The sequence below is a fragment of the Hydra vulgaris genome, chromosome 01, assembly GCF_038396675.1.
Source record: "Hydra vulgaris chromosome 01, alternate assembly HydraT2T_AEP".
NCBI classification, from domain to species: Eukaryota; Metazoa; Cnidaria; class Hydrozoa; order Anthoathecata; family Hydridae; genus Hydra; species Hydra vulgaris.
The window spans coordinates 33,103,296-33,123,429 of NC_088920.1; positions in this window are offsets into that span (position 1 = coordinate 33,103,296).

Genomic DNA, 20,134 nt, shown 5'->3' on the forward strand with positions numbered 1-20,134 from the left:
TAATACAGAAATATGCAATACCAATTATTATTTTGATTGATACATCAATTACTTATTTTTATAATATTTAAGATAATAAAACCATTACTATATAGGAAACATCTTAGCTTTAAGTGTTAATATTTATCTTATTATATCATTTATAGTGTTAAGTATTAATATCTAGCTTTAAGTATATTTATCACTTAAACTTGTTTTTTTTTAGCCAATTGGTTAATTTACTTATTTAAAACAATCCTTAACTGCTGTCTATTTTTGTCATTAGTCATCAAAGAGAATATATAATTGCCGGTAATTTCCCGTCAATTTCTGAAAATACAATACGGAAATCCGAAACAACCTAAAACGAGGCATCTTTTCTAAAAATTTTCTTTATTAAAGGACCCCTTCATTCTTGAGATAATGGTACTGGTCCTACCTGATTAACTCATCTTACGTTGACTACATTACAGTTAAAGAGTTATAAATATGCTTTACTTACTGACAAATTATTCGTACCTCACATTTACCCATCGCTACAAATGTTAATCCTAAAAATGCCTAAAACCAGTAATAATACTCCTAAAAAATAAATTACAATCCCAATTTATGCATAAATGATAAATAATTTATGTATAAAATGATAATAACTTTATCTAAATTTATAATAAGAATCTCTCTAATTATTTTTCAGGGAGGACACTATTAGTTATTGGAGAAGCAATAGAAAAAAAAAACATGAAAAAATAAAAAATGATGCCATTTTAGCAATGAAAGAATGTTTCCAAAAAAAAAATTAACCCTTTTCTGCATTTACCCTAAATCATAGCGAAAACCAGAAATTAAATTGTACATTCTCTTTTCCACTTTAAGAATTAGAAAAAGTGTAACTTTTTTTTTTGTTGTTTATGAGATTTAAAAACGTTTTGTTAATGTTCCATAAAAATTACGAGCTAAAATATATACAATTACAAGTAAAGGTTGTTACTATGAAAAAAAGAATGTGGAGACTCGTAAAAGAATATAAGGTCTCGTCGTCAAAAGTCGCTGAAAAATGACGTATTACATATTTGTGTTAAATATTTCACGTAGTAATTAGGAAAGTTTGTATTTTATAACATTAAAAGAAAAACAAAGGTTTTTGAATAATAATGAAAAAAATAAATTTCTCAATGATAACACTATGTAACACAATTTTTGTTTCTGGCTTCTAAGTGTTTTATTTCAATTGCTTGTGTCTAAAACTCATCTTAAAACATTTCTAAACAAAATTCCAGGAAACATATTTATTTGGTCGGATATTTTAACATCAACCTAATCAACTATGCTTCTAATGATAATGCTAAGAATTTTACAAATACTCTTTTAGAAAATTCCAACAACAAACAAATCAACAAGAGTTACAAAAAAGTGTTATCCTTTACTTGATAACATCACAACTAACAGTTTTTATGATAGTCCTCTTTACACAGGTATAATTCAGACTGATTTATTGGATCATTTTCCTACATTCTTAGCAACCAATAACATTTTAACTAACAATATTGCCACAAAATCCAAAATATTTCGGCGACAGATCAATGAAAACCCCTTAAAGCATTTTAAAAGCTGTTAAAAAAATGTTGATTGGAATTTAATTTTGCAATCAAGTAATGCTAACAATTTTTATAACTTTTTCTTGGTAAATTTTGCAAGCGATATGAAATAGCGTTTCCAGAAAAGAAATAATCATAAATACCAAATCACTTCAAAGTCCCTGGATGTTGATAGGCTTACTAAAGTCCCTGGATGTTGATAGGCTTACTAAAGTCCCTGGATGTTGATAGGCTTACTAAAATCCCTGGATGTTGATAGGCTTACTAAAGTCCCTGGATGTTGATAGGCTTACTAAAGTCCCTGGATGTTGATAGGCTTACTAAAATCCCTGGATGTTGATAGGCTTACTAAAGTCCCTGGATGTTGATAGGCTTACTAAAATCTTCAAAAAAGAAAGAAAAATTGTATATAAAGTATATAAATCTTTAAAAAAATCTTATAAAAATAAAATAACTTATAAAAATTACAAAAATATATTCGAAAAAACAAAAAGATACTGAAAAAGACTTTATTGCGCTCAATTGATGATATATGAATGTTGAAAAAGTGTTTCCCGTTCACGTCTCGCCCTTGCGCCATGAGCGCCAACTCGTCTTAGCGCCCGGTTATAAAAAAAAATGTTGTCATACTTTGATCTTTTTTTTTTAATTTTTTTTTTACAAAAAAGTATTGTTTAAATGTCATTGTTATCGTACATGTGTTTTCTAAAGGATGAATATTGCAATTTTACTATATCGAATGTTCTTGATGGATCTAATTTTTTTCCTATATCACAATAATGATGGTAGATGATGACTTCATCGATAAAAGTCTTTTTATATTTTCTAGCGTGTTCTATTACAAATAAGATTTCTTCAGATGTTAGTTCAATTTTTGTTCTACATAAACAATTTCCAGACATTGTATTAGTTAACAATTTATAAAAAAAAATTATTAATAAAATATAAAAATTACAATTCTATATTACAATTATTTATTCCAAATTTTGTTTTAATAAATTCATTAATAGATGTATGAATAGGTGGTTTTTTTTTATTAAAGTGTCAATAAGTTGTTCATTTATATCTTGATCGTTTTCATCTTGAAAGCATGCGTCAAATTTTAACCCTCTTTCATATAATTGTCTTTCTTTTTTCTTTTCACTTTTTGTTTTTTTTCTCTCCATTTTAAAAATGAGTCTCTTTTGTGCCAAAGGAAGATATGATAAAAATTTAGTCAATTTAGAACAAAAAATGTTAGAAGATTTATAAATGAATCATAAAGATCAATTTAATCAAATTCAAAATCATGTTTAACATTTACAAAATCAACTTGCTCAATTTTGTACCAAATCTGATTTATTAAACATCAAATTAGAAATGGATGAAAAATGTGAACATTTAAAAAAATTAAAACATAAAAAAAAATACAAGATGAAAAACCTCCAAAGAAGATTTAAAAAAATGTACAAATAATCAAACCCAAGCCTAAAAAGCGAAAATAGTCAGAAAGCGAAAGTTCAGAAGTAGAAGAAATTGTTAAAAAAAAAATAAATAAATAAAACGACACCTTCGCACGTGTGTTTGCAATGTTTTCAAGAAGTAAATGCAGTAGACAAAATTCACGGTTTTTGTAGAAACTGTATTTTTCAACAAAGAGCTATTTTATCGAATCCGCTTATGCAGAATACCAATGACAAAAAAAAAAGAAAATTAAATAAAAAAAGAATAATTGAACTTGGTTACACTAGAGCTTTAAAAGACGTTAAAAACAAAAAATTACCATTCAAAAAATATACTTCAGAGTCAGATGATGAATAGTAATAGTAATAATAGTAATATATTTAAATAAATAAATCCTCGTAGATAAAATGACAAATAATTAAAAACCAAACAAACAAAATTATACAAAAATATAATAATAATAGAAATAAATAGAAAAAAAGATGATTATCATTTTTTTTAATGCTTGCCAATGTGGGTTTAGCTATTAAAAACCCTATGATTTATAACAATACCTACAGAATCAAACCGAGTTTACCATTAGAAAGATCCTTATATATCAGTAAAAAAGATGAAGCCTATACTTTACTACGAATAGCTCATTACGAACAAATTGTAACCAATGTAGAAAATGTAACCGAAGTCACTGTCAATTTAGGAAGTATAAAAACGGCAGACATTGTACCGCATTGCGTTATATTTTGTGTCAATTCTAAAAAAGAAAGCGATCATTTAAACAAAAATTGCTTAACACCATGTGTTTTGCAACTTTTGTGGATGGTATATTGTTAAAAAAGTAACTCTTTATAATTATAGAAGAACATTTGTTAATTCGGCAGGTGACACTGCGGAATTTGATATGACTAAAGTCAACGATCAAAATCAAGTTTGGAGAAGTTATGTTTCTTGGTGTAAAGGAAATATACCATCAACTTTAAATATTAATAATTTCGCCGACTATTATACTAACGATGATGACACTTTTTTGAAAAGTCCAGGTCTTTATTTTAGCACTAATAATATCACAGAACCATAAGTCATTGACACTATCAGTGATTACAATTATGTCAACGATAAACCTCCAACCGTTATTGCAAGTAATAATTCGTTTCAAATCAACGTACAATTTATAGAACAATTTAGAGGTATACTCACTTTGTATCTTCAATATCCAGCTGCAGTTGTTCGAAATGGAACATCAGAAGATAAAAATTTAACCTATGTTCCTAACAAATTTAAAGCATTTTAATTAGACATATGACATTTTTAATTTTTATTAAATGAACCGTATTTGAATTGTATTATTTATAAGCTAACGACTATTTATTTCTAAAAAATTCTTGAAAAAATCAAAACTTGTTTTTTTTTTTAACCTTGTTGTTGATGGCTCGCAGGCGTACAAGAAGAAGCGGACACCGTCGTAGACATCGTCATCATAGAGGCAAAGGAAAATTTATAACGTTAGTTAAAAATTTTGCCAAACGTTTACTAAAATCAGACGTAGGAGGTTACGCGCTCGATTATCTACAAAAACAACGTAATGGGTAAAAAATTTTGTTGTAGCGCGTGTAAAATAAAAAAGACGAGTTGTAAAAGAAAAAAAAAGAATCAAAAAACGTAAAAAAATTCGCGGAGCAGGAGACTTTCTAAAAACACTTTCAGCTCTATACTTGTTTAACAATTCACCACAATTTAGACTTTTAGCTAAAGCTGTTCCTCCTGGTTCTTTAGTATCATAAGTTGTTCCTCCTGGTTCTTTAGTATCATAAGCTGTTCCTCCTGGTTCTTTAGTATCACCTTTAGTATCATAAGAGATTAACATAAAAAAAAACATAAAAGAGCAAATTTAAACGCGTTAAAAAAGTTATTGTATATAAAATACATTACTTAACTTTAAACTCAACGTAATGCATAAAACAGAGGAAGAGGAAGAGTTCATTTACCTCCCTTAAAAGGCGCAGGTAGAAAACGTTTAAAAGACGAATGCGTGGTAAATTTTTACCATTGTTGCTAGCATCTGTAATAGGTCCAACTTTATTATCTTCTCTTATACCACGATAAAAAATGTATAAAAAAAAAAGAATAAAAAAGAAGTATTATAAAAGACGAAGAACAAGACGAATACGTGGAAAATTTCTACCCTTGTTAGGAACACTCGCATCTCCCCTTATACCAAATCTACTACCTACGATTAGAAGAGCTGTTTTGAGTGGAGCTATTTCAGATGGAATTTCTTACGGAATCAATCAAATTGGAAAAAAGTTTTTATTATAATATATTATAAAATAATTTTTTACAATGTTTTTTTATATTTTATTACAAATATATAACCCCATTATTGTTCCAAGTAAAACTAAACCAGCCAAAACGCTCCAAATAAATAACCTCCGACTACAATGATAATAATAGTTGAAAGCGTTAACATTGTCATTATTTTATGTTTTAATTTATTAACGGTCGAATAAAATTGCCATGCGAGTCGTGCGCTCCGCCATGATCTAGCAGCGGGTCAGGTTTATAAGGTTGAACTACTGCCAACGTTGACGGAGTTTGAAATTGTTGTAATGGTTTGTTCTTTGTTTCCATTTATTATAAGAAAATTTTTTATTTTCAATCTTTATATACATTAGATCACGCTTCATTAAATAGACAAAAATCTATTTTTCTTCATCTTTATAATTTTCAATAATAGAAAGCATTGCATAAAATACAATTAAAAAAATATAATGCTATTCCAAAACGTATTATATTAAACAACATTGGTAATCCTTCTACTACAATAATATAAAGAAAACATCCTAATTCCATAAAAGGGACATAGATGCAATTCAACACCAATGTAACACAATCAATGATACTCATGATTAAAATTTTTTTTTCTTTTCAATCTTTATATACTTTTGGTCACGCTTCATTAAATAGATTAAGTTTTTTTCTTGATAAATTTTTTTTTTAACCGGGCGCTAAGGCGAGTTGGCGCTCATGGCGCAAGGGTAAAAAAAAGTATGGAATATTATTAGGGATTTAATTGGAAAAAATAATTACAAAAAAAAAAAACACTCTACCAAAAAATCTTTTAATCAATGGAAAATTAGTTTATGATAAATCTTTTATAGCTAAAGAACTAAACAACTACTTTGTTAATATTGGTCCAAATTAGGCTGCTAAAATCCCACCTAACTCCACTCCTTTTGATTCATATTTAAAAACTTATGATAAACTTATGGATGAAACTAGTTTAAAACATAGCGAGCTGCATTTAGCAGTCTCAATAGTAAAAAAAGTGAAGGTTTCGATAAAGTTAATATTGGTATTGTCAAATCAGTATTTTATATTATTGAACCTTCTTTATTTCATGTTTTTGATCTTTCATTTAAAACAGGTATTGTTCCTGACAAACTAAAAGTTGCCCGTATAACACCAACTTTTATACCTGGAGTCAAATAATTTAAACTACAGGCCTAAATCTATACTACCTTGCTTTTCAAAATTACTTAAGAGAATAATGTATAATAGGTTATATAATTATCTAACTGAGAACGACATGTTGTTTTGCAAGCAATTTGGTTTTTAAAAAAAAATTCCACTGAACATGCAATTGTTTAACTTTCTAATCAAATATCTAACACCTTTGATAATGACTGTTTTACATTAGGAGTTTTCATTGATCTGTCAAAAGCTTTTGATATGGTAAATCACAATATAATAATAAAAAAAACTTGAAAACTACGCAGTGAAAAATAAAAACTTACTTTGGTTCAAAGGGTATCTGACAAACTGAAAGCAATTTTTATATTATGATCAAAATTACACAATTCCATATTCCATTACTTGCGGGGTTCCTCAGGGCTCTATTTTAAGACCACTCTTATTTCTATTGTACATAAATGACTTATACTTAGCAACAAATCTTTTAGACCTAATTTTGTTTGCTTATGATTCCAAAACACTTTTTAAAATAGTTAATGAACAGTTATGTAAGGTTAAAGAATGGTACTTAAATAAAAAACTTTCATTAAATGAGGATAAAACAAAATATATACTTTTCCATAAAGTAAATAAATCAGAAAAAATTCCTCTAATAAAATTACCAAATCTTATAATTAATAATACTTATATTAAAAAGGAAACATACATAAACTTTTTAGGAGTAAAACTGGATGAAAATTTACAGTGGTATTCACATATAAGTAGTATTGAAACAAGACTCTCAAAAAATATCGTAATGATGTTAAAGGTAAGACCTTTTCTAAATGTAGCATCCCTGAAAAAATTGTATTTCGCCTTTATTTGTTTTACTGTGATATTGTGTGGGCTGCTTAAACTAAAATTACTGGCTAGAAGACCCATGAAAAATGATACCATTTTGAAGTCACCGTTGACCTTCCATACGTAGTTGTTATACTTTAATGCACTCAGCAACATTATAATACTGGTTTAGTTCTCCTTGAGATGCACAGAGTGGCCATCGGGAGAGACCGGTAGTTGTTTCCATTGTGAAACAACACGGCTTTGAGGCTCCGGGATGAACTGTCTACAAATAAGCGCCACTAAATAGAATTACATGCAATACCTTTAGCTTGGAATCGACTGGCAACATTGTTGCAGAAACACAGCTTATCACGCTGACTGAAGAAGTTGGGGAATCTTTGATGCCGCTTCCTCTGACCCATGAATTGTACGTATCATCAACCAAGTTCCACTGTTTGAGCATGGATATCAGCTTGAATGGTCCGTCGGTTCTCTTCAAATTCGCGGGATAGTAAACTTCATGGCTCACTTCTCTCCTCTGTACCAACCTGTAACATACCACATAATAATACATAAGAATTATAATAATTTGAGGACAGAAAATTTCAAAATATGGAACGATTTCAAGATGGAACGTATGTACCTACAGTACACGACTTATAACAAAACTTTGTAAATTACAAATGAAATGAACTAGATCTAAAACATTGAAACTTTATGAAAACAAATTAAAACACATCTAAGAGGGAAGCAACAGTTCAGTTTACTTTTAAGTGTTTTCTTGCAATATTTGCATGGAAAATGCGGTGCCCAAGATTTGTCTTGGTCCCCAACCGGCACGCCGAAGTATGCCTTGTAGACTCTACACATCATACATCTTGCTTCCACAGAATAATTTTTCTCTCTTGTCGTTATGAATAGAGAGTATCAGAATGAATCAGCTACATGCAAACAACCTCTTGATACCATATTAAATAAACAACTTCTCTTCAACCACGAATTGTTATCTTTTTAGTCTGCAATAACACGAATTGGAATCTTGATTCAAGACACCTGTGCTTTTGTACTAGTACAACTACTTTTGGAACGTTCAAGAGCATTCTACAAAGTTCTGTGAGTTTCTCGTAAGTTCTAAAAGTTTTTTGAACGTTCTAGAGTGTTTAGAAGAATTGTAAAAACATCTGGAAAACACTAGCAGTTCAGGAATATTATAGGAGAAAGCTCGGCATTGAAAGCAAATCGATAATTTTTGCGAAAACACGCGATTTTCCATATTTCATTACCCGGTCACAGAACCAAGGTTTTTCTGAAATAACAGCAATTTTCTTTCTATTTTAGAACTAACGGGTTAGAAAAACATATTTATAACGCAGAAACAAAACAAAAGTAAAAATTTGTTACATAGTGTAACCAATTACAAACCAATCGTTATAAATCATAATAACCAAAACAATATTACAAACCACTTGGACTTGATGTTTTTTTAGTACTACTGACTGAGATAGATTAGTGCTGTGAGTAGTAGAGTAGAGTAGTAGAGTAGAGTAGTAATAGTGTAGAGAGAGATAGTTTAGTGCACTTTTTATTGCTAAGTATGGTTGTAATTGTTGTTTGTGAGTTTATGCATTTTTTAATAAATAACATTAATGGCTAACCTTCATATTTTTCGTTTTCTCTTTGTTTCTATTGACCCCGCATGTGGGTCAATCGAAACAAAGAATAGAATCACCAATTGTTTTAGATGTTTGTCTCTATTCTACCTCTGATAGTATTATAATAGAGACACTGTTAAAGATTTAAAAAAATGTGTGTGTGTACCCTAAAGTGTACTAGTAACATTCAACACAAACCAGGATAGACAATAGGCACACAGTTGAACAAAACCTAAAGCCCACCCTTGTATTTTGCAGGAAGCAGAAATGCTCCCAGACATTCCTCCGAGTATTTGATCAACTTGACATTCCTCCGAGTATTTGAGAAATAAATTAAGCACAGTACTAACAGGGGCGTGGTGATCAAACTCGGAACTTCTCGTTTATTAAGCGAGCGTTCTATCACTACACCACAGATACAAATTCCACTTTTTTCATGAGTTTTTTCTTAATTCTTTCATGACAAACTTTCACAACTTTCCTAATTCACCCCAATATTGGATATTTATTAAAACTTGAAACTAATCAAAATATATTCGTTGAAATTCATTGAAGTTTTATCTAGTGTAACTAAACTATGTTGCAAAAAATGTTTACAAAAAATGAAATCTTTCAGAATGTTTTTCTCAGAAAGAAGGATATAGCTCAATGTTAAATATTTGGTGCTCAAACTGCAATGAAGAATATGAATTTTATACTTTAAAAGACGTGTTCTGGGAAAAATACTTTTAATGTAAATAAAAGAATAGTTATGCATGTGCTCATAGTTTTTTAGAATTAAAAAAACTTACATTTATAATGAACATTCCTAAACCTATGATTAAAAATAACTACAACAAAATAATTAAATCTGTCTCTGATTGTACTAAAATTCTCGCAAAAGAGACAATGATTGATGCTGTTAAAGAAATTTGCCAATTTTCAGCAAATATTGTTGACACTGCAGTATTAGTAGCTGGCAATGTCGTGTATTTTCTTCGTTAAATAAAGTTGTTACTGCAATATCCATCAACACAGGTAAAGTTCTTGATTGTGAATCAATGAGTCGATCATGCAAAGCGTGTAGTCTAAAATTAAAACCTAAAATAAAATAACCTATTTGAAATGCATTTTCAATTAGGTTATTTTATAGGAAGCTCAAAAATCATCATATGTATGTTAATTAAATTATCGTGGCTCTACTCCTGGCATGGAAGTAATTGGTGCACAAAGAATATTTAGTCGTTCTATTTCACAAAATAAACTAAAGGTCGTTCTATTTCACAAAACAAACTAAAGGTCGTTCTATTTCACAAAATAAACTATAGGTCGTTCTATTTCACAAAATAAAAGTATGTTAAATATTATGGTGTGACGTTTGTAAAAGTTATTCTTATTTAAGGATACTTATCCTTGTATAACGGAGTGTGTTAAACATGAACAGAAACGAGTCTGTAGTAGATTAAGAACTTTGAAAAAACCCGTTAAAGGAATTAAAGACAAAGACAAATACTTGCAATATTGTTTCATGTTGCATCATCAGCTCAAAATGATTGGCATGCAGATTGCCCTGATAATATCAATAGTTGGTTTTGTCATAAAAAGGACAAAGCTAATTTAACATCTATCTCAGTCATCAATCATCTAAAGCTTGTATATATCAATTTATCTCAAGAAGAACTTTTTAAAAAGTATCTTCATTTTAAGACTCAAAATCAGCATAAAAGTTTTAAAAGGATGATATGGTAGTACATACCTAAAACAAAATAAGTATTGTTAACGCAGTTGGAGTTAGCTGTTTATGATGCTGTTTCAAATTTAAATGTTGGAAGAAAAAAAAGTATATTTTTATAAGAAAAGTTGAATCTTATTCCTGGTATATATACTCTTCAAGGCTGTTCAATCATGAACAAAACTGCCGAAATTTTGCAGAATATTAAAATAGACCAACATCTAAAAAGCGACAACAAGTTATTCGTAGATGCAAAAAAAAAGATAATACAGAGAATGACCAAGAAGGGTGCCTTTATGATCCTGGTTCATGTTCATGTAACAGATTTTAAACTGAGTATTTGACATTATTTTTAATGACTATTCGGTAAAATTGTGAATGTAATATTTAAACGCTTTTTTTCTCAAATTGTCAATATTTAACCTCCCGGCCATCTCATTAACCGTATGTCAGATTTGCATAAAATTTTTACCAAATGTTTATTGCATCTAGTTGTACCATTAGAACTAAAAGTTTTAAAATACTGTTAGAAGTTTTTGATTTATAGAAGATTTAAGTTACCAAAATATATTTTTTTTAATACGCTACTTTGCAATAAATTTCAGCAGTGATTAAATGCTTTGTCTTTTAAAACAATTTTGGTTCAGTTTGTAGATTATTAAGTTGTTAATCATAATCCAAAGTATCACATTCTATATGCTTTCAATTACTGAGATAGGATAGCTGGGGTAGTTTAAACATTTTTGAATGTCTGCCATTTTACTTGGTAACTATGGCAACATATACATTTATTTTGCATTATTTAAAATTCTGTTATTTAGTTGTTTCTTAGAATATATTTGGTTTTTTGTTAAAAAGATTTTTTTAATAAATTTTGTTTTGAGGGATATTATATCTTAAATCTGTTTATCAGATTACTGAACAATTCGACTTGTTATCCCTGATTTTGACTCAAATATCTGATATTACATTGTTTACTTTTTAAAACTCTTACGAATATTAAATATCAATAATATAAATTCTTACGAATAGTTTTAAATATCAAAAACTATTGACCACTGAAACAAAATAAACCAAACTATTACTAAAGATAACCATTTTATCAACGAATATTTGAGCTAAGCTTTGTCCAGTTCATAGAGGGAAATAAAGTTATTTTGTTCCCCTCTATTGATGAATTTAATTAGAGATGAATTAGATAACAAAGAATGATACTAAAATATTTTATGGAGAAAAGTCTATTTTTTTACCTGTATGCTGGGTGATGAAAAGCATAAATAAATAATAATAATATTTTTACCAAAGCTTGACTTTTTTGGTTGTTTATTTCCATTAAATAACTTAAAAATCATTCCTTTTTGAAATAGTGCATTTGACATTATATAGAATGTCGATAATATACACATCAATCAATACTACATCAACATTTTTCAAAAATTTAATATAGTTTCAGTTTTTTCCTTAGAAATAAATAAATAGGAAAAAAATCTTAAGCAATAATTTTTTTCATTTTAATAAAACAAAACACAGTTTCCTACAAAAGTAATTTTTTGAATAAAAAGCAACCATTTAGAGGCAAGACTATGAGGTGTATAATCAGGATGGGTGACATCAGTAAAAAATAAAACCTTCAGGTTTTATTTTTTACTGACAGGGGTTTCTAGGAATGAGCATTAAACATTTGAAACGACATATACCAGAGTATTAAATTCTTAGAAAGGTCAATACTGTATCCATTTCCTGACGAGAATCTGGTATTATACTACATAATTTTTAATTTTTAATAATTGTTTTGATTTTTGTAAAATGTTTTTGTGTAATTCTCCTATAAATTCTTATAGTTTTAATTAGATGTTTCCTAATTTTATCTGAGGCTGACGGTACGGGTTGCATGAAAATAAACAGACTTATTGTGTCTACCGCTCTTTGAGAATATAAACTAAATGTAAAACGAATGTTTCCACTGTGAGAGTGCATATTTTTATAAAACAAATTCACTAAAACGATCAAGTCTACTAAACGGAATTAGTTATAATTGAATCTGTACTAAGTTAAACAAAGCTGTAATCAAGTAAAAACAAAAACAGTTTCTAATATAACCAATCACTTCTTCTCTCTCAGGCATTTACGGCTAAATATGTTCCACTAGTGACTATACTGACTTGTTCTAGTTGCAAACCTCATATATAAAGAGAACATAATAACATCGGAAGTTATTATGTTCTCTTTATATATGTCGGGGTATTATTCTCAAAACAAGCAAGTAAAGTAAGTCCCTTAAGTAGCAAATAAGCTCCTTGAATAATCTTGATGCTATTTAAATCAGTTATTTAAAAGTGTGGAAATTCATTTTTTAATTTGTTTTAAAAGTCTTGTTTATTGTTCTTGCTTTGGGAATGTCTCTGCATTTTGCAATTTTATTCTAAGTTTTGTATTTTGGCTTTTTTTATTCAGCGTGGATGTTGTTAAAAGCCAATCTAACCAAAATGAAAGTTATTTCTGGAAATGACTAACTGAAATAATTGTTGTCTGGAATAGACTAGTTGAAATTAGTTCATTCCCGACAGTTTTATGAATAGTTAATAATAAATAAACAACAACAAAAAAATTAATTTTCATTTCGGTTAGAGTGGTTGTTTACAACGACCACGCTGAGTAAGAGAAGCAAAAAGCAGCAGCTTAGCAACAAATATGCCCGGTTCCTTTAAGGTAAACTTTTATCAGGGCTACCAACCTATTTCCTCCCAACAAAAAAATAAATAAATACGAAAACAAATAAATCAAAAAAATTCTTTATTTTATAAAAAGTCTTTCTTTTTAAAAAATAATTAACCCCAACTTTAAAGAAAAACAAAATGTTTGAGTAAAAAAATTAGGGTACGACCCCCTTGCCCAGCGAACAAATTTAACATGCATGTTCATCGGGACTACACAAATGCTCTCAGAGTTCTAACAAGTCTGAAAATGCATTATGCAGGTCCTTCCTTTGTAGGTTTTCTAAAAGGTAAAAATAACCCGCACACCCGCAAACGAAGGCCTTCGATCAATAATTGAGACGCACGCCGACAGACGTGCGTCTCAATTATTGATCGAAGTGAATAAGATGGAGAATCAAATTATTTACGAACACACAGATTCATACAAATAAAGAGATTAAATGACATATAAAACTTTACCATTTAGAACAGTACAAACACAAAACACAATAACTAAAACAACTTACAGAACACTGAAACAACACTTACTTAAATCTAACATAAACAACACTCACTTAACTCTAACTTAATCACTGAATAATACTCCCTTTTCAAACACCAAATCTAAATATTGGACATCTGTCCAAATATAATAATTTATCTAGCACTGCCTTGCATTTAAATAAAATTTTCTTTCTTTTCTTAAGACTATTACGGCCTGATGGCTCCATATAAGTGGTGGAACTTTAATAGCTTCCACTGCGAAACAATAGCAAACTTGAATACTGAAAATATTCCACTCTTAATATCACCTCTCAATACTGGACATCTGTTCGAATATAATAATTGATCTAGCACTCCCTAGCACTTATATAAAATATCTTTTTTCTTCCCTTAAAATTACAACGGCCTGATGTGTTTTAAATTAATACCTCTGTGAAACAATAGCAAAGACAAAAAAAATAATAAAGTTAAAAAAGTAAAAGTAAAAATGGGTAATTTTTCATAACCACAACAACTGCTTGGTTTAATTTATTTAATAGTGACTTTAGAGGCTGGTTCAAAAAAAGTTTTTTAATTTAAAATTATATGGTCAGTTGTGAAGAAAAGTGTTCTATATAATGAAATAACATCAAGTTCATTTTTTTTTCAGTAAATTTTTATTACTTTTTTTACTTTAAATTTTCAAAAATTTAAAGTAAAAAAGTTAACAAAAATGCAAAACACAATATTTAAACAACCAGTTCCAATCACATATTTAAAATCAGGTCTGTAGCAAGCTTTTTGTTTTCGTTTGAGAATTTAACTTTATGTAATGACACACGGAGCAAACTCTAAACATTTATATGCTCATGTAATGACACACGGAGCAAACTCCAAATATTTATATGCTCATGTTTATGTAAAATAAAAGCGAAAACATTGCGCTAATCGGAGTCTGTTTACAATAAACTCCTAAAATGTTTACCTCCCTTTCATGCTATTAGCGTGAGAGCAACGAGTTTATAACATTTATATATGCATTTTTTTTAGCATTTTAAACTAAATTTAAGTTCATTAACAAGTCTCTAATGTCATGCAATAATTTTTTAGTATTCAAAAGTTATGACCATATAAATTTTGAACAACGTCCCAAATTATTTATGGGATTTAAAATATTGTCTTTAATTAAGTTTTAAGTTCGTCTGACAATTAAATTCTGTTCCTCATTCAAAAGTTCGAAGCAAAAATTAATTTAACTGTATTTTTCGTCAATAAGTAATCAAATGGCGCGAACTTCATCTTTAAATATGTCGAAGAATAACGAAGAAAATTGAGTTTTATAAGTGACTTTAGTCTTCAAGATCATTCGCATTTTTCAAACAATATTATCAAATTAACTATTTTTTCAAAGTTAATTTGGTCATTGATTGTTTTTTTTATAACATAAAGACATTCTTTAATGCAGTCGCTGATTTTTAGTTTATATAACTGTTTTTTTTTCTAAATTTGATGTCACAAATAATTATTTTTCTTTTGTAAAATATCCAATTGGTGGGACAAGAAGAAGACAAAAATAGTCTTATTGCTAAGCCCCTAATTACCCGTAAGTAATGTTGTCATTAAAAACTTGTCATTAAAAATTGATGATCATGTGTTTTTCTGAATTAGAGTTAAATAAGTTTATTTTAGTTGAAAATTATAGTTTTGTAACTTTTGGAAACATACCTGAAAAATTAATTTATTAGTACCTGAAGTACCAAATTCTCAAATTTTTACTACCAAATTTTTACCAAATTTGTGTATGTTTTTAAAAAAAAGAGAAATCTTTTTCTAAAATAACAAACATTGCACAAATAGGAGAAATTTTGAATAGTTTTATTTATTTTAACATATAAAAATAATGGTTATTAAATAGTATCATCTATGAAAATATAAATAACAAAATGCAAGATTTAATTTTAAATTGATTTAAATACAATTGTATTATAAATTACAATTGTATTATAAATTATAAAACCTTTTTACATTGCTTTTGACGTGGTATATATCACGCAATACCACTTGCAAGTCGTATTGCGTGATATTATACCACGTCAAAAGCAATGTAAAAAGGTTTTATAATTTGAAAATGAGGCGATAAATGTCTTTTATCATCAAACCGATTAGAATTATTTAATCAGCAGTATCTTTAACTACTGGTATTATTACATAGTTAAGTACAAATGAGGTCTTTTAATGTATTGCTAAAAACCATATTAAACTCATTTAAAGACTTTATGGATAACCAATAATATAATGATGTCTGCTTGCATAAATTCTAAGATGTAATGTCAATATAATTATAAAAAACCAATTACTTTGGTAAACATATATGCTTTTGGTAAATAATATATACTTTAAGTGCCAAACTTAAGTATGTTCTTGTTTATATCGCATTAGAATGTTTAGAAAAAGATTGAAGTAACCACCTCATTTGGTTTTATATAATCATAACCTTTGGATTTTGAATTTTAAAACCTGTCGACTTAAACTTAGCGTAAGAAAATAAGAAAACAAAAATTACTAATTTAATGCCTTCACATTTGGGGTCGGGATGGTAAATGTTTTAGGGTTTTTTTTCCAGGCTCCAATCACCACAACTTTTATTTCTTAATCTACGTATAATTCGTTGCTTAGCTACAGCTTGGGTTTTACGTATACTACACAGTGGCGTAGCAAAATATTTTTGGCTTTTCTGATGGGTATATGCTCCGTCTGCTCACAGCCATGTTTTAGCTTTGTCTGAATTCTACACTTTACGTTTTTGCATTACTGTTGTACAAGATCCTCTCAAAGTTATTGTAGAATATAAGTAAACTTGCTTATTTGATATAGATTACTTTTAATTTACTTTACAAATTATATAAAATGTAAGCTTGTATAATTTAAATTTTATTTTATATAATTTATTTTTTATAAAAATTTTTATTATTTTTAAAATAAAAAACGCCGACTTAAAATATATAAATTTATTTGTAAATTTAATTTACATTTGGTAGCATATTACTTGTATGTAATTCATTTTCATATGCAAGTTTTTTTTACAATTACGGTAATATAATTTTTTTTTAAATTAGTTATTTTTATGTGTAAATGATCGTCCATAAAGTGCGTACGCTCGGAGGGGAAGAGGGGGTCTGCAAATGGCGTATATGGGATTGGAGGGCAGCGGGTCAATATAAAAGAAAGGAGACACTAGATTAAAAAAAAGTATTATAGAATGTTGAAAAGATATGTTAAAAGCGTAGGTACTTTTAGGGAGGTGGAGGGTACTCAAAAAAAGCGTATTGGAAAATGGGGGGGGGGGGGGTTAAACAAAAGCGTACGTATTTTATGGACGACCCCTAAATGTAAATTACAATTTCAAGAACTTTTTATTATGTTATGTAATTTTAAAAAGTAATTAACTTTTACATGTAAAAGTAAATTACTTTTTGATGTCATCTTCTTTTACATAACTTACTCTTGAAACCGAAACCTTAGAGCGAAGAAAATCTACTGATGTTATCTGTGGTAGGAGGCAGTTAAGTAGCGATGAGGCACTTGCTTATTATGTAGATTCCAAGTGTATTAGTCACTTTTATAAACAAACAAGAAAGTGGTTTATGAAAGCAGGGAATGAAGTGTTTCCGTCTTACTATAATTTATGTAAATCCAAAAGGTTGTGTTACCCTCCATAAGAATTTATTTATATCTCAGAAACACAAGCTGAAATTAAACTTCAAGCCATTATTGAATAAAACAACTGAACGTTTAACTGAAACACTAAAGTCAATTTCCCAAAAATGCATCCTCCAATTTGTCGCTTACATTAATAAGCAAATGGGGATGTGACGCAAGTTCTGGCCACAGTACCAATAAACAAAGATTTGAGAACTCCGATGTTAATGATGAGTTTCTGTTTGTGTTGGCGTTTGTCCCGTTGAGATTGAGTTATGACTCTAATACTATTATTTGGTAAAATCCTCGGCCACCGTCGACACTTTATTGCCGGCCAATTAAATTTATATTTTCAAAAAAAACAGGAATTTACTGTAATAGAAACTGACAAAGTTTTAAAAGAAACATCGGAACTTCTTCCGACACTGTGTACTGTTGGTGATTTTAAACTTTTTGTGAAACACAATCTGTTACTTACAATGACAGACGGAAAAATATGCAATGCTTTAACCGATACGCACTCTACACAAAAATGTTATATTTGTGGTGCTACTCCAAAAATGATAAATAGCGAATTAAAAGGCATGGTTGATAAAAAAGAAAATTACAATTTTGGTCTGTCTACCTTGCATGCTTGGATACGTACTTTTAAATGCTTACAACACATTAACTACCGTTTAGACATTAAAACCTCATTAACCTCATTATGACAATACAAATGATGGCAACACAGCACGCAGGTTTTTTTTAAATCCAGATAAGAGCGGAGAGATTGCAGGATTAGACGTCGAATTAATTAAAAAATAAAGTGTTTTATTAAGAACACTATCTTCTGGCCATGACATTAATTGTGTCAAATTCGAAAAACTTTGTTCTGAAACAAGGACTTTATGTTTACATTTATATTCGTGGTATTACATGCCTGTTACAGTGCATAAAGTATTAATGCATAGCATGGAAGTTATAAAGTCGTGTATTTTTTCGATTGGCCAGCTCTCAGAAGAATCTCAAGTAGCATGAAATAAAGATTGTAAGAGATTTCGAGAACATCATACTAGGAAAAAGTCACGTATTTCTACAAATATGGGTTTGCTGAATATGCTCTTAATAACCTCTGACCCTGTTATCAATTCACATAGAGAACTGCCTGGAAAAAGAAGCAAAAAATTGTCTGTAGAGGTTTTGAATTTGATTGATCCGGCTCCAATAAGAAACTGTAACTTGTGCGATGAATCAAATGATGTTTGTTGGATACAAGTTTTCTGATATAAAATTTATTGTATAATATTATGTATCCTTGTTTCATAAATATATTTTTTCTTTTTTACTTCATTTTTTTTATTATAACAGGGGTTATTGCAAAGAGGGGCGGGGGGGGGGGGGGAGAGGGGGGAATGGGGGGATTGTAGGCGAGGGGTTTTCTCCCTATCCTCCGCAAAAAAACTTATAAGTTATTAAAACCAAGGTAATTATTCAATAAAACAACAAATTATTATTTATTTCAACCTTTCATGACTAGAGCAATCGAATTCGTGAACAAAATATTTTTGTCCAGCTAGATTGTATGAAACGATTCACTGTGAGTCGTCTCAAAAAAATTAATTACTTATACGGAAATGTAAATTTACATTAAACTTTTAAAATTACGTATGTGATTAATATTTTGATAAAAATTAACTTAGTGATTGTCCACAAACTTGTCACGCAATTTTTGACAATTTTAGACCCTTTCCCCCCAATCACAACATCGTAACACTTTAGTAACAAGTTCCGTATGAGTCGTCACAAAACCACTGACCCCTCCCCCCATCCTACGTCAAAACGTGACGTAATTCATGAACGACCTCTTACTCGATAAAAAAAGTAAGAACTATCGCTTTTAGACCCGCGTTTTATTTAAATACTCAAAACAAAGTAAAGAATGGCTTCTAAATGAAAAGTTGAATGATCTGATAAAGCCGTACAATTAGAATTAAATAAATGCATTAAACTAAATCAAGATAGTAACAATATATAATGCTTGTTATGTAACGTCGGAAAGTTACATAGAAAACATTGTATATTGTTAGCATCTGTTTGTAAAGTCTGAATTGGAAGATTTTTTACTGCTCACGAGTATCTCACACGAGATATCTGTTCGTTACGAAAATAAATTCGAGTCTATCCAAACTAATATACATCAGTTCATTCGTGTTGTGTTCCCAAAAGTTTCAAAACTAGAAACTTCTAAAAAAAAAAGTTGTAAAAAGCTGTAATCATGCATGTAATAATTAAAAACGAAAATTTTTAGCAGCTAAGGTACTGCTTTATTAATGAATTTGAAAAAAGACCATTTGGCAAATGGAATTACTGTTTCAAAAATCAATCAAATTTTAGGATATGATTCCTTTTTCCGATCATTTCATAAACTTTTATAAAATTTCATAAACAAAGAAAATTCTTAACAAAATGGAGCTCTACTGCATGCAATGCCGTTTTGTATAACTTCACGAGCAAGTAAGTGCCATTTTGTTTTGAACAAAATGGCACTTCATGAGCAAGTAGTAAAACAAACAAATAAATTTCCAATTGAGATGTTAGATTTTT